General features: G+C 32.1%; 1 protein-coding gene across 1 annotated transcript in view; it reads left to right on the forward strand.

The window, feature by feature from the left end:
* The window catches only part of LOC118197866 (uncharacterized), a 94,222-nt gene that overhangs the window by 14,528 nt on the left and 62,840 nt on the right, over positions 1-16,854 (forward strand). The gene's annotated exons all lie outside the window — the stretch shown is intronic.

The following is a 16,854-nucleotide window of genomic DNA, read 5'->3' on the forward strand; positions in this document are numbered from 1 at the left end:
AATTTATTTTTTTTTAATTTTCATTTTCTGCTTTTGAAAAGCTTTTGTCATACTATTCATTTACTATATTCCTCCCTCTTCCTATTATTTCTGCATTTCATGCGTATCTTCAATTTTGGGCTTACATTTTCAATTTTTTTGCCAATGCATTCTAAAATACGGAAGAGAGGGGTCATAAGGTTCTGGATCCTCCTCCCCTTTCTGCGAAAAATCTCGGATATTCAAACTGTTCAGTTCGCAGCAATGGACTGGTTATTTTATTTATTTATTATTATTTTGTCACTTTCCAATATGGAAGTTTCTCTAAAGCACTTATTTTTGTATTATTATTTACTTTATTTACTAAAAGTTCTGCGGTCTACCAAACCAAGCGAAGTGTGATTATATTCCAGAAATTTAACGCAGTCTCTTCAAAATTACAATGTAAAACACTACAGATTTCTAAATCTCATTCTTTTCCTTTATTTAGATTTTTATTCTCCAAATACTAGCTGCTGTTGATTCCATTTGCATAATAACACCTGCGGAAGAATTGAGGTGTGCATATTGTGTGATAACATTTGCTATATTTTGCAAAGATAATTAGTTTTGATATTCAATCTTGGATTTGTTTATGAGCACTTAACATAGTTTGCAAAGCAGAATATTCAGTTTCGTTATGCTATTTTTTTGTTTATAAATATATTTTTACAATCTGTATGTTTACAGTAATAATTAGGCTACAGATCTAGTTTTTTTTTTTTTTTTTTTTTTAAATCAAGAGCAACATTTGTTATCTACTGTATGTTAAAGATGTTTTCCATTCTAAATATTGCGATGTGCCGAAAGATACGGAAATATTCTTAAAAATGATATTTAATGCATATGTCGAAATGTCCAAAGAATTCAGCTGAAAAATCTAAAAAATGACTACAATCTAATCCATCTTTTTCCAGTTACGCTCGACAATCCGGAATTTTTGGATATTCGGCAATCGGCAGTTTTCGAGCATGCTGGTTAATTAAGCTTTGTCTGTATAAAGGATGACTAAATGAGGCAATTTCAGAAATATTCCTTTTATTTATTTTTTTTTTTACTTAAATTACTTTCCAATATCTGTTAAGAGAAAACTATCCTATAATGAAAATTTAGAAAATGTTCAGAATTTTTATTTAAGTTAAATTATTTAAATATTAATATGAGTGAAAAAATAAATAAATGTACAATAAATTCTATTTATTTCTAGGTGCCAAGCATAAAAAATTTATGAAAAGGAAAAATACAGCTACTGGTGGAATAGCAAGCTTTTTTCCCAAATCAAATCCTGCTAGTGTTGCACCGTCCAGTTCCCCAAATGCTTCACAAAATTCAAATACTTTAGATGATGCTGTAGGAGCTTCAAAAAATGTTTTGGATGCTGTAATTTTGTGGTGTTTGAACGTGGTGACAACTCATTACTCTTACAGATCTAGTAGTGACATGGGCAGACTTTTTTTCAATTATGTTCCCTGACAGTCTTATAGCAAGACGCTTTTCTTGTAGTGAGAGAAAGCTTGCTTATCTCTGCCATTTTGGATTAACACCTTATTTTCAGAGGCTCATGTATAACGAATCTAAGAAGCTATCTCACTTCACATTGTTATTTGACGAGAGTTTGAATACGACAAATCAAAAAAAGCAATTAGATTTGCATGTTAGATATTGGCATCCTGACCAAAATAAAGTTGTAACTCGATTTTTGACCTCTGATTTCATGGAACATACAACAGCTGCTAATATTTTTATATATCTAGTTATCTTATTATATGTAGTTAAAAAACTAGATATAAAGAAGCTGTTACAAATAAGTATGGAGGGGCCAGTCGTAAATTGGAAGTTTTATGAAACCCTCCAATATGAATTGAAAAAGGAATATGGCATTGAATGTATATCTATTGGTAGTTGTGGTTTGCATATTTTGAACAATGCTTTCCGTAAAGGAGCATCCACTACAAGCTGGGATGTACCTTCTATTTTAGGAGCACTGTACCATCTATTCAAAGATTCTTCAGCATGTCGAGAAAATTTTTTAACAGTGAGTGTGCATAAGACTTTGCCATTGAAATTTTGTAACCAGCGGTGGTTAGAGAATGTACTAGTATGTTTGTGTGCTTTTGAAATTTGGGAAGATATAAAAGGTTATGCCAAACTAATTGAGAATGGAAAATATGCAAAAATAATTTGCAAATCATATGAAATAATAAGAGATGCAATTAAAGACAAATTAATGCCTGTAAAATTCCTTTTTTTCATTTGTGGGTGAATTGGTCAAACCCTTTTTGGAACATTACCAAAGAGATGAACCACTTGTTCCTTTTTTTTTTTTTTTTTTTTTTTTTTTTTTTGCTTTAGATTTGCACAAATTAGTAAAGCAACTTTTGCAGCATTTCAAAGTTATAAAAGAAGAGTACATGTTAAAAATCAGTTTATTACTAAAATATTTGTGTAACTTTGATTTTTCAGAGAAAGATATTGTTAATGAAATAAGCAAAATTAGTTTAGGATTTAGGGCTGATAAGCTCTTGCAAGAACTATACGCTAAAAAAGAAATCATGGATAAATATTACCTTTCTCTTAAACGTGACTCACAAACTTTTATTTTACAACTACTTGAAAAGCTGATGGAGAAATGTCCAGTTAATTATTCATTGATTCGAAATGCTGTTTCTATGAATCCAACGTATATGGCGCAATGCAGAACAAAAGCATACGAGAAAATGAAAAGTATATTGATGCATTTTCCCCAAAAATGACATATTGCAGAAGAAGAATGCAATAACATTCTTTTGGAATATTCCAATTTCATCGAAAATGTTGTCCAGCCAGACCTTACAGAATTTAAAACCTATGATGTGAGAAAAATGAGATTCGATACTTTTTTTGCACACATTCATTAATGGAAAATACTTCAAATTGTGGGAAACATTTAAAATGATCTTTAGTCTTTCCCATGGGCAAGCCTCTGTTGAACGAGGATTTAGTATCAATAAAAATATAGAAACAGAAAATTGGGGGAAACTTCGTACATTGCAAACCACATAGTTTGTGATTATGCGAAACATACTGGTGGGATACACAATGTGTGAATTACGTAAGAGATAACGGCGGCAGCTTCATTAGATCATTTGCAGTATACAGTCAAAAGTCTTTAATCCGGACTCGTCAGGACTTCGGCGATTCTGGATTATAGATCATCAATTTAAATCTGGTAAAATGGCATGCAGAAATTCTAAAATTAAAAATATGAAACCGTAATTTATGAAATAAAGAGCAGTTATGATCTAAAGCAGTGTTTCTTAACATTTTTGGCACAATGAACCACTTTAAAAATTTTAAATATGTCACGGACCCCTCTGTGGAAAAAAAAAAAATTGCTTAAACGTCATTTATTACAAAATATATTCTGTTTCATTATTTAATTATTTTAATATTTTTATTTCAATAGTATAAAAAATTTGAAGAAATTAAAATGTTTAATGTGAAAGCTGTTGCTGCTTTTCCTTGATTAACAGATTGAATTGAGGGATGGTTTTCGACAAAGCAACGCGCATATCATGTTCGACATTCAGTCTATTTCGATGTTTTATTTTTATTGTGACAAGTGTGGAAAATCCCGCTTCGCAAAGATATACTGTAGCAAACGGAATAATGGCTGCCATAGCTCGTTTTACAAGCAATGGGTAGGCTTCTTTTAAAGAAGACCAAAACTCTCCAAGAGGTTTTGAATCAAAATCCATTTTTTAACAAGGACTTTATTTTCAAATCAAATAGCTCATCTTTCGCAAGGTTCATGTCATCGATACAGTCAATATCACAAAGAAAAGGATTACGAATCCACAGCTCATCTTTTGTATTTATTCCATCCGAATTGAAATATTTTTCAAATGAAACTTGAAGTACTTCCAGGTGTTCACAGATTTCATTTTTCAAGTTATTCAATAACAAATTATCTGTCCAAGATCCATTTTCAAAAAGCACTTCGTCCAACATTTGAAAGTTTGCATATATCCCGTTTTGAATTCTAATTTTCCAAAGGGATATTTTCAATAAAAATGCCTGTAGTTTCTCGGTGCCATCCATAATTGTTGTATCAGGCCCTTGAATTGAAAGACATATATCGTTCATGTGGTTAAACATGTGTGCCAAGTAAGCCAATTTACATATAAAATCTTTTTTCTTGAAATATTCGAAGAGTGAGTTATCGTTTTCTTCTAAAAAAAGTTATACTTCTGTCTTCAACATGAAAATTCGTTTCAAAACATGCCCTCGTGACAGCCAGCGCACTTCCGTGTGGTACAGAAGTACCTCATGTTCTGCATTCATTTCTTGACACAGTGTTTTAAAAAGACGATGATTAAGAGCTCTGCATCTAATAAAATTCACTGTTTTAATAACCATTGACAATATTTCTTCTAGGCTGGTTGGAAGAGTTTTTCTAGCCAGTGCATGTCTATGTAAAAAACAATGTGTAACAATAACATTAGGAGCCTCCTTTTTTTTACCGAACGGACAAAACCAGATTTATTGCCAAGCATCGCAGGTGCTCCATCCGTACAAAGTGAATGAAGTTTTTTTTCCAGTCGAAGTCGTGTTTGAAAAAGAAAACATTTAAAATCGCTAAAACATCAACTGCCTTTGTAGTTTTCAAAAGAGGCTGACAAAATAAGAATTCTTTAATAGTATCAGCAGAAACGTAAAGAACAAAAACAAGAAGTTGACTACAATTCGAGATGTCTGTAGTTTCATAAAGTTGCATACTAAAGGGAAATGGCGATGCTTTCAATTCATCAATGATCTGTTTCAAGATATTGCAAGGAATTTCAACTATTCTTGAATGTATCACATCCTTGGAGAATGGAATAGCCTTTTTCTCTGTTCCAGTCCACAAACTAATTCAACCATTTCCAGCGCACATGGCTTAATTAATGTCTCTCCAATAGTATGCGGTTTCTTACTTTTGGCAATACGATATGCAACTCTGAAAGATGTCTCAACCAAAGGTTTTTGGGAAATACCAAATCCAAGTTTGGTTAATGTTCCAGATTTCGAAAACTGGGCTTTCTTCTTTGTAAAAAATTCTAGATCTTTAGAGGCATTTTTAGGATGAAGAGATTTGAGATGCTCTATCAATTTTGCCGGTTTCATATTGGCATTTGCCAAAACTTTTCCACACAGAAAGCATTGTGGCTTTTCAACACCGTCCGATTCCTTCATGCAGCAGAAGCCATATTTTACAAAATTTTCATCATACTTCCTTTTTTTGGACATTTTGGGCTAAAAAAAAAAAAAAAAAAAAAAAACAATCAAATAATCAAATGAAACATGAAGAACAAACATTAAGACACACACACACACACACACACAAAAAAAAAAAAAAAAAAAAAAAAAAAAAAACCACTTGAAAAAATACTTTAATTACAACTTATGAAAAAAGTAAAACAAATATTTTGTTTTAAAAATTTGCAAGAACTTTGCGGAGCTGATTTTAACGTCACTTTATTTCCAAGTGAAGTAAAATTCAAAGGCTACTTTGCGTTTCTAACAATTTAAAATTTTATATGGTTTGCAAATGTTCTTTTCCTCGTATTGTGGAGGTCTCTATTATTGGGAAATGGCAGACAGACGGCTTACAGAGGTTGCCCATGACAAAAAAAGTTTTTTTTTGAATATTGATTCAAACATTTAAAAAATTAGGAGCAGTCGGCGGACGCCCGAAATATGACCCATGGACCCCCAAGGGGTCCATGAACTACAAGTTAAGAAACACTGATCTAAAGGGTATCAAAATTTACAAAAAGAAAAAGGCTTAATATTTATTTGTTTACTTTATTAAACATTTCTTTCAACGCGTGCATGCGCAAAGCATATGTTATGCATAGTCAAAATTAGAAAATTATAACCAGAAAACTATTTGATGTGTAGTGATATTTATAATGATGAGGAATTTGATTTAAATCCTATCAAAGATGCATTACATTGAGATGAAATACTACATTTAGTAAGGAATTATAAGCCGAATAAAATAAAAGCATCTGCCCTGAAGATAAGGAGAGTGCTGATAGATCAACTTCCAGTTCATTGTGCGCTGCGACATCGCCCCCCCCCCGCAGAGCAGCATGAAATTCATAAACAGATTTTGGAATGGTTAGAGAAACAAAGGATTTGCTTTTATCCATTTTTTGAAGCAATTCCACTTTTTGTTTGATGGACATCGAAACATGCTTTCGCTTTGTAGATCCTTTGGCAGCTTCAGAATCGGAAATTCTTTTTGACATAATCGAAAGTTCAAGCTTACTTTTATAAAATTGCTCTAACAATCTGCAAAAAATAATAAGCCGGATCCAATTAGAAGATTAAGGAATAATGCAATCTGCAACATTAATTGAAATAGATAATTAGATAATTTTAGCTTAGCTTATATCGTTTGTTATACATTAAACGTGCATGCGTAAACGTATTAAGCGCATGCGTAAAGGTATTACGCGCATCCGTTGACACATGCGCAGAAAGTTTGTAGTTTTGAGGTCCAGATTATGGGCGTCCGGATTAACGACTTTTGACTGTATTAAGCATATGGTAGTAAAAATTCACAGTTGATAAGCATGTAGATGTAAAACTAACTGGTTAAACGTGATATACGAAAAAAATTTGTATTAAATTCAAGTTAGCACAGAAAAGAATATATTATTAAGCATAAGATAATATATAAGCATTTATAACGGAAATAAAAATTCATTAAAAAAATTAGTATTAATATACTGAAATTAACCGGCTAAACGTGATATATGAAAAAATTTTTTCTTAAATTTCAGTTAACACAGAAAACAATATCTTCCTTACACCTGAAGTGGTTTGCTAATTTTGATGACCATGGTGATGCATCAAATTATTCTGTCATCTTAGATAATCAATAATATTTTTTATTTCAATTTAATCATCTATTTATGTCACACGTGCCATCCTCTGAAAGGTTATTGTTAGAAAAGCATTAACAATATATTATCTTGTTAAAATTTTACTCCATGAAAATTGATTTATTCTCATAATTTTAGATGACAATAGCCAATAATAAAAATAAAAGCATTTTTTAATTATTTAAAATGCACATGCACATTTTTGAGGTCTACGAAAACAAATTATTTTAGAGGTTAGAAACCTCATGGTTCTTAGAGCTGTTAATAAAGAACTCAACGTGAACAGCCGTGTTACAAATTAGCATTCACCCCTCCTTTCATCCAGAACCGAGAACCGGCGTCTATCTACGAAAATATTTCTATCTATTTGTTGTTAAAAAATTCAGAAAAAATAATAATAAGAGAAGAATAATATAAATCTGCAAATGTGAACAACGACAGTTATAATTCAACAAAATGAACGCAAGAGGAATGGTTGAAAACTTCGAACAAGAGAATAGGATTAATCCGATAAGTTACCAGGTTTGAACTATTATCGCCAAAGTTGGCGATGTTTACATTTACCGGGTTCTTTGCAGAAGTACTTCCATAATTTTATAGACAGACATAAATTCTTGTTTCATTACAAGGTTCCATTGTTCAAGTTTTGCAAATGTATTGAGCAGATGTCAACTGCTTTGAGCTCCTCAAAATGTAATTTTTTCTTCCCTTACTGTTATACCAATGAAAGAAAACAAGTATGAGCAAGATCCCACTCTGAAATTGTACGTCTTGGGGTTTCACTTATTGTTGAAACTAGACAGAAAAATGCCGTCTCCCTCTTTACAAAGCTCTAGAGCAGAAAGTGTGATCATGGCCAGCATCAATATGATGTCAATGCATTGTCATTTAGCCAAGATATGATCCCTAATTAGCAGGTATTTCAAAAGAACATGCAGAAATCTCTGTTAGTTTGGAGAAAAAATTTCTGTTATGATGTATCTACTTTTTCTTCATGATTATATTCTCCATTCCTAAATTTGGCAAGGAAAAAAAAAAAAAATCTTAAAAATTTTTTTACTGTTTCTCCGGAGATTCAAAATTTAGAACATTCCAGATAGTGAATGTCCGGCTTTTAGACTTTATATTGTATAAGAAAAATTTGCAGTAGTACAGTATTTGGAACTGTGTTATAGAGACTATTTTTAATAAGCTGCTAGAGTTCTAGGGTAGAGTAGACTTTAAGGTACCCCTTGTATTATGGCGAAGTTGCTGTTTGATTTATCGCCAAGTTGTTATTTCATTTATGCCTGACTAGTTGAATGTTATGGAAACCCTATTGTGACGTAATCGGGTGCATGATTCTGGGAACTTTTGAATCATGGGATGTTTTGTAAGCATTTTTGTGGTGCGTGTTAAAACCGATTAGATGGATTTGAATGGATTTGTAGGAAGAAAGGTTCAGATGGTCACTATGTGAAGCGTTCGATCAGAAAGAGTACCTGGTTTGAAAAAAGTCATTTGAGTATGATTGATATTTTGATTTTTACGTGGCTCTGGTGTACGAAGCGAACTCGAAAATCGTGGTAAGTGAATATTTGCTTTTGGTAGTGCTTAAATGTATAACATGTTTTTCCTTTTTTTGTTATTTTATTGTTTGGTTTAAAATGTATTTTATTGAGATTATGCATTTTTGTTTGCCTATATATTGTAGACTATATATTGTAGACTTTGATGCTCCTTTGAGTTTTTAAGTGAAAATATATCGATGTGTACATGGACGAAGTAAAGGGAGTGCGCAATGCAAGTTTGTGCAATTATGGGATTTTTTTTAAAGTGAAAATAGGTCGAGGTGTACATGGATAAAGTTAAAAGAGTGCGCAATGCCATTTTTGTGCGATTCGAGGATTGATTTTTAAGTGAAAATAGGTCGATGTATACATGGGTAAAGTCAAAGGAGTGCGCAATGCTATTTTTGTGCAATTCGGGTTTTTTTTAAGTGAAAATAAGTCGATGTGTACATGGATACGAGTTTGTGCAATTGTTTGAACTTGTTGTTTTGGCTTCACAAGCCAAAATAACGAGTCAAAGAATTGCACAAAATCAGTATCCATGTACTGCCAAAAATCGCCAAGGGGTGCCCTAAACTATACTTTTACCGAGTTCTAAATGATAGTTCTTCTGCCAGACTATTTTGTCTTCTCAATTATTACGAGAAATAAAACTCAAATATTCTTCCTTTGGGTGAGGAATTTTCTTTTTCTTTTTTTTTCATTGTGATCATAGCTTAACTGACATGTATTTTTCATTCAAACGTTTTGATGGAGTGAGGAAATCATAACTCGGATGTAAAGCTCTTGAAATTTCATCCTTATTTCTTTGAATACTCGTCCAGGATAATATTAAGTTTTTTTTTTTTTTTGTAAATTTTGATACCCTTTAGATCATAATTGTTCTTTATTTCATAAATTACGGTTTCATATTTTTAATTTTATAATTTCTGCATGCCATCCTACCAGATTTAAACTGATAATCTATATTCCGGAAAAATTGATAATCCGGAGTCGCCGAAGTCCCGACGAGTCCGGATTAAAGACTTTTGACTGTATTTACATATTTTTTACTTCCATACAAGCCAGTATCCTTCTCATAACGTGAATATAAGATAAGTTCTCATAAGTTCTTGATTTCTTATCACTTCATGGAGAACACAGGGTTCGTACGGTCCTTAAGAGTCATTAAAAGTCCTTAGATTTTTTGGAATCGAATTTTGGTCCTTAAAAGTCCTTAATTTTGGCCAAAATTCGCAGAAGGTCCTTAATTTTAATCATCAGAAATTTCTCTCCGTTTTTATGACTGAAACATAAGCATTTTGAAACTCATTTTTTCTAATAAAGAGCTCTTAAACAATTTTTCGCTTTTGGGAATGTGAATTCTTTTATTAAATGGTTCTAAATTTGGCGACTTATCAACATTTTGGCGATTTTAAGATCAGTTTCTATAGAAAATTTTTAATTCCGAGATCTCAGAATTTTTCGACGATTTTTTTTGCTAAAACATTGTAACATTGATAAATTTCATTAAAATAATGGTAATGTATTGAAATTATATTTAAAAAAACAACATTAAAATAAAACAAAATTCATTTTTCGCTGTCATGTTATAAAGTTTCATTTTGGCAACTTATTATACAATATTTTGAATCTGAAAAATAAACAAGGTACAATGCTATAAAGCATGATTTACAGCAAACAGCACTTAGCGAAAGCAAAATTAGCTATGCAATTAATTAAAAATGTCTTCTTTTTAATTTTTTCATAGTAAGCATTTTTATCATTTAATTGTCTTAGAATATTCAAAATTTTCAGAATATGCATCAGTTTTATCTATAAAATTAATTTTACAGTTTTTCCCTCCTTCCCCCCCCCCCAAGATATTTCTGGCTTTTTGCTTTTACAGAATTGGTAGGGATAATTTTTCTTTAGTATTTTAGACATTGCAGCTGTGAAAGTTTAGAAGGATTTGAAGGCAAGATTTATAGACCCACAATTCTAGAAGATTCGAGAAATATGTGACAAAAGAAAGAATGTCTCCATGGTATCAACACGTAATCGATGTATTTAACAGAAAGTTAGTGATAAATTTCTTACTTTTTGGAGAACGTCTGGAAGAATGAAAACATAATATTTGAATGTTTTACTCCTGATATTAGAATCTTTTTCTTAACATGTTTATCTTTCCTTTATTTTCTCTACTTTTCACTTGGCACAAATATGGAAAACATCAAAAATACTTCTAATCTTATCACATGGGCAAGGCATTATAGAAAGGGGTTTTTTTATGAATAAAGAAATTGAAAAGATTCATCTAATATGTCTTAATGCATCATACAAAGAGCTGGCACTAGGCATTTTCCCACCTGATGGAATCTCTGTGTATCCTAAATTCTGCTGCCTAGTGCCTTTCTAAATTCTGTTTCCAGTGCCTGCTCTAAATTCTAAAAGTTTTGCGATTTCTAAATGTTGCTGTTCGATGTGTCACTAAATTCTAAAAATTCTGAGACACCAGCTCTGTAACTGGCCTTTATATATTTCATATTTCTTCAGAATGTTCATATTACTAAAGAAATAAAATTAGCCACTTTTTTTTTGTACATTCTAAATGCATTTAATGTTTTTTAGAATAACACAAATCCTTAATTAAATCCAAAAATCCTAAAATGAAAAGGAAACATGTTGTAGAAATAAATGAATACATAAAGAAAATTTTTCTTAAAAAATATGTGCAGTTATTATTATGTAAATTACCTAAAGGTTTATGATTTCAGCCTTTACTATAATGTCCCCTTTCTATTTCTTTATATGATAGAGTTAGAGCCAGATTAGATTAAAATTAAATTGTATAATCTTTGGCCACTAGTCCACATTTTTTAGTTTGAATTTGACTGTTCTTGTTTAATTACGTCACTGTGAGCTGTAGTTGATTTTGTTAGCATTAGAACATGCCTTTATGTTCTAAGTTCTTTTAAAAAAGAGGTTTATTTAAGCCTTTGTCTGATGTTGTAGTTACTTTCAGACATAGTGATAATTTGCTTCATGTCTGTCGGGGGTTTTGGACTATTTAACTTTTACCAAAACAAGTAAACCCTGATAGGTACATTGTGGAGAGGTTGACAAGTTAGGAGATAAAGCACGCAGAAACTAGCGAGAGAACGGGTTTGCATATTGAGATAAGTCTCTAATTGTTAGAAAAGATTCTTAAAGAGAAGGAAATCGATATAAACTAGCCAAAATGTTTGGGAAGGCTTCAAATTAAAATGATGAATAAATATTCTGTTGAGTTTTCTTGTTACAAAACGTAAATGTTTTGTAGTTTTTAAAGTGTAATTATCCTAATATCGTTTAAGAATCAATGTCATAAATTACATGTATTTTAAACTGTGAAATTTGATTAAATTTTGATTTTAATAGGGCTTTTCTAACAAATATTGTTAAAAAATAAAATTTAGTAGTGGCCATGTAAATCCATAATGACTAAGGTTATCTAATAAACTAATTTAATTATTTATAACTAATTGCGTACCCTTAAAAATTATCTCTGCATATTAAAGCGAGTTATTTATTGCCTTTCATTAATCCTCACCATGGTCACAAGATAAAACAAAAAAAATTCAAGTACAACTTTTTCTTTGCATCTAGTTAGACTTAAAATAATACAAAACAACTCATCACCTCTAGTGCTTTAGTGGCGTATTGAAACCTTAAAGTATATTAACTGGGTTACAACCCCTGGAACTCTATACGAAGCTACGACACTAACTACATCAAACAAAGCCCAACTAACTTTCAAAACTTGCCAACTGTGCCCACATCAGGCTTTTCAGGTTTTGTTCTAATCAGCAGGTCTCTCTCTAGACAAGCAGTAGCAGTGACAACATTCAGTCTTTTGTTATGAATCGTTCTAATTATGCTTACTTCTCATTTTAACCTATGACGCTTGACATAAAATCTACAAACTACAAGAATCACACAGCATCCCATTTGCATCTGCTCCAACAGCCAATCATCTCTCCATGTCATCCTGAATCACCCCTACTCATCACCAGTAATTACAGGCATGCAGAGTCAACTTTACCACAGCAGATATAGCAGCATTCAACTAACCGCAGTCAAGGTGCACGAGGGCACAGAGGGCAATGTGGCTGCAGACGCCCTGGCAAAGGAAGCTGCCAACGCACCCGACGCCCATTGAGAGAACATCCCAGTTCCGCCATCTCATTTAAAACCAATATTGCATCAAGCAGTCCTCAGAGAATGGCAACATGAATGGAACACAAGTGAAACAGGTCGCCGTACCTATATCTTTCTTCCAAAAGCGTCAACGGCCTGTCTCATTGCAACCCCATAACTCGCAAGATATACACGCAAGATACTCGCAAGATCTTACTTCTCATTTTAACCTATGCCGCTTGACATAAAATCTACATGCTATTTACTAAACCTCTAGACTGACCAAGTATGTGACAAAATGAGACACAAAAAAATCAAGATAAAGCTAGTAAAACGTAAATGTCACTTATCTTCTTTCAAATATGTTCAACTATTATAAGTTTAAAATATTTAATGCTACTTGATAAATTGCATAAAGTTTATTTTATTATCTAACTTATTAATAATTATGTTAATTAATTCATGTTTAGCAATAATGCGTACTACTTGTGGATCTATTTTATTTTTAGGATGGTATTACAAAAGTGAATTTCAGGCATAGATAATATTTTTAATTGAATTTATTCAGTTCCCATTTGCTCATAGGTCCTTAATTTTCTTCATTAATGGTCCTTAAAAGTGCTTAATTTCCATGTGCAGAAATGTGTACAAACCCTAAGAACATTAGTCCTCCAAAAACGGTATCCTTTCCTTTAGGTAGAAACCATCGTGAACTATATTTCAGTCCAATAAATGCTAATCCTCCTTCCTGTTGCAATGATTCATGTGACTAACCCATATAAAATTATGCTTCACATGGAACATTATATTGTTAACTCTACCTCTTCTAGCCATGCCACTGAAAAAGCTGTAATTTTATAACAACAAAAGTAAATGACCATCTTTATGAAGAGCTCATAGATCTATGTAAAAAAGACTTGAAAGTAATCCATTAAGAAAAGTTTTATAGTTAATTAAATATGATTGTTTCCTTTGGATTTCAAGTGAACCAAGTTTGTCGATTAAGTAATGTGTGAAACAGTTCTGTCTTTGTGAAATGTGAAAAAACGGTGGCAGCATATATTGTATGGCTTATGCCAGAAAAATGGTAGATGCTTTCTCATTTAGGTTCCAAACAGAGAGGCAACCACAAGCATGGCAAAAACCATGGACCACATATAAGAGAGATTCATAATCTGTTCTGACTGTTAGTGGACATGCAAAATAGAGGAACTGGAGAAAGCAGTTTACAGTCACTATGAACCATAAATTTCATTTTGCTGTTCCAACAACAGCTGCTGATATACAGAATGTTGAAAGATTGTGGTACTCTGCTTAGTGGCAGAATTAAAATCAGTGGGCAGTGTTTGCCATCATCTTGAATCCTGTACAGTCAAAAGTCGTTAATTAGGACTGAGTTTAATGTATAACGGACAGTATAAGCTAAAATTATCTAATTATCTATTTCAGTTAATGTTGCAGATTGCGTTGTTCCTTAATCTTCGAATTGGATCCGGTTTATTATATTTTGCAGACTGTTAGAGCAATTTTATAAAAGTAAGCTTGAACTTTCGATTATGTCAAATAGAATTTCCGATGCTGGAGCTCCCAAAGGATCTACAAAGCGAAAGCATGTTTTGATGTCCATCAAACAAAAAGCGGAATTGCTGCAAAAAATGGATAAAGGCATATCCTTTGTTTCTCTAACCATTCCAAAATCTGTTTATGAATTTCACGCTGCTCTGCAGTGGGGGGGGGACGCTGTGGCGTGCAATGAATTGGAAGTTGATCTGTCAGCACTATCCTTATCTTCAGGGCAGATGTTTTTATTTTATTTAGCTTATAATTCCGTACTAAATGTAGTATTTCATCTCGATGTACTCCGTCTTTGATATGATTTAAATCAAGTTCCTCGTCATTATAATTCGCTTCCAATAGTGAAGAAAGTGACACAAAGGTTATTGAAAACGGAACTTTGTAACTGAACAAGAAATTATGTCTGTTTATAGCATTAAAGAGAAAGTATTATCACATAAAATGAAACAACTTACATTGAAAGAAATGTTTAATAAAGTAAACAAATAAATATTAAACTTTTTTTTTTTTTTTGTAAATTTTGATACCATTTAGATCATAATGGTTCTTTATTTCATAAATTACGGTTTCATATTTTTAATTTTATAATTTCTGCATGCCATCGTACCAGATTTAAACTGATGATCTATAATCCGGAATCGCCGAAGTCCCGACGAGTCCGGATTAACGACTTTTGACTGTAGTATCTTGAAGTGTAGTAATAAAATAATAATCAAAATTTTTAATCATCTGTTGTTCATTTATATTTTCCAAAAAACATTATTTTAATTTTAAAATATTTTGGTGATAATTTAGTTTTTTTAAGTTGCACAAATTTTGATAAGCTGCGATTGGTAATATGCAACAATCAGCTAACAGGTTCTTTGCTCTAATTCATGCAAACTCTTTTTTTTTTATATTTTTGAAAAGGTGAGCCAGATGCTTAGTATAAAATTTAACTATCTATCAGAAAAAATCGTTATGTGATAGAAAAATTCCGATTGTATATTTAAATACCACAACAAAAGTATTTTTAGATTCACTTTGATTTGTATGTAAAGAATTTGGGTAAAAATATATTTATAGGTGTCCCTTCGTGAAAATTGGCGATTTTTGGTGATACATGGATACGAAGCTTGTGCAATTCTTTGACTTGTTATTTTGGTTTTGTGTAGTGGTGATTTTTGTGCCAAAAATCGGTATCCATGTGCACATCGGCCTACTTTCAGTTAAAAAAAATCAGAGAATTGCACAGACTTGGCATTGCGCATTCTATTGACTTTGTCCATGTACACATCGATCTATTTTCACTTAAAAAGTCAAAGGAGCACCCAGTTCTACAGTAGAGTGAAACAAAATACATAATCTCAATAAACTACATTTTAAATCAAACAAAATAACACAAAAAGGGAAATTCATCTTATTCACAGGGTTCGTAGCGGTCCTTATAAGTGCTTATAAGTCCTTATATTTGAAAATAAATTATAAAAGCCCTTATAGGTGCTTATTTTTTCTCTAAAGTACTTATTTTTTGTTTTTAATGCTTATTTTTTCCTGCATCAAAGCCGCAACTAAATAAACAACTTTCTTTTTCTTATCTGGAGGGTCAGATTGTGAATCATACTTCCGAAAATAGCTTTCTCTCCATTAACGTAACCTTTGATTCGTGCGAGTAGAGACAGGTGAACGTCGTTCTATTGATCAAAGACTTGTGAAAGGGGTAAAAAATTCCGGTATATTTCGCATACTCTTCTTCCCACCCACAGAATATAGACGTTCCGAATCCCACATAGTCAGTTCATATTCACGTTTATTACCAGTAGCGTATCTAGGTTGGGGCAAGGGGGGGATATCTGTCCCCGGGCGCAGCACCCAGGCGGCGCCAAATTGATGCTATGAAATTTTTTAATGAAATGTTTTCTATTCATGGCACACAGAAAGGGGCGCAAATTCTTCAGTTGTAGCGCTGGAAACCTAGCTATGCCACTGTTTATTACGATCGTTATCGAATATGTATGAATATCTATAATGCATTTGCAGTAAATGCTAAAATGGGTAAGTGTGTTTTTAACACAGATTGGCTTTCAAAGGATAAATATTCTGAATGGCTTAAAAAAAGCGAAAATAATCACGAGGCCATGTGTTTTTCCTGGTGTAAAACTGAAATCAACATAGCAAGTATGGGCGAGTCTGCTTTGAAGTGTCACATGAATCGTAAGTAAATGGTTTTTCTATTTAATTATTATTAATTCTTGTGTGAAAATAAAAAATTTAAATCTCCCATGGACCGCTGATTTATTTACTAATTTATTTTTTTTTAATTTTCATTTTCTGCTTTTGAAAAGCTTTTGTCATACTATTCATTTACTATATTCCTCCCTCTTCCTATTATTTCTGCATTTCATGCGTATCTTCAATTTTGGGCTTACATTTTCAATTTTTTTGCCAATGCATTCTAAAATACGGAAGAGAGGGGTCATAAGGTTCTGGATCCTCCTCCCCTTTCTGCGAAAAATCTCGGATATTCAAACTGTTCAGTTCGCAGCAATGGACTGGTTATTTTATTTATTTATTATTATTTTGTCACTTTCCAATATGGAAGTTTCTCTAAAGCACTTATTTTTGTATTATTATTTACTTTATTTACTAAAAGTTCTGCG

Source organism: Stegodyphus dumicola, chromosome X1, assembly GCF_044657685.1.
Source record: "Stegodyphus dumicola isolate Sdum_Otavi_A_Nest chromosome X1, ASM4465768v1".
Classification (NCBI taxonomy): Eukaryota; Metazoa; Arthropoda; class Arachnida; order Araneae; family Eresidae; genus Stegodyphus; species Stegodyphus dumicola.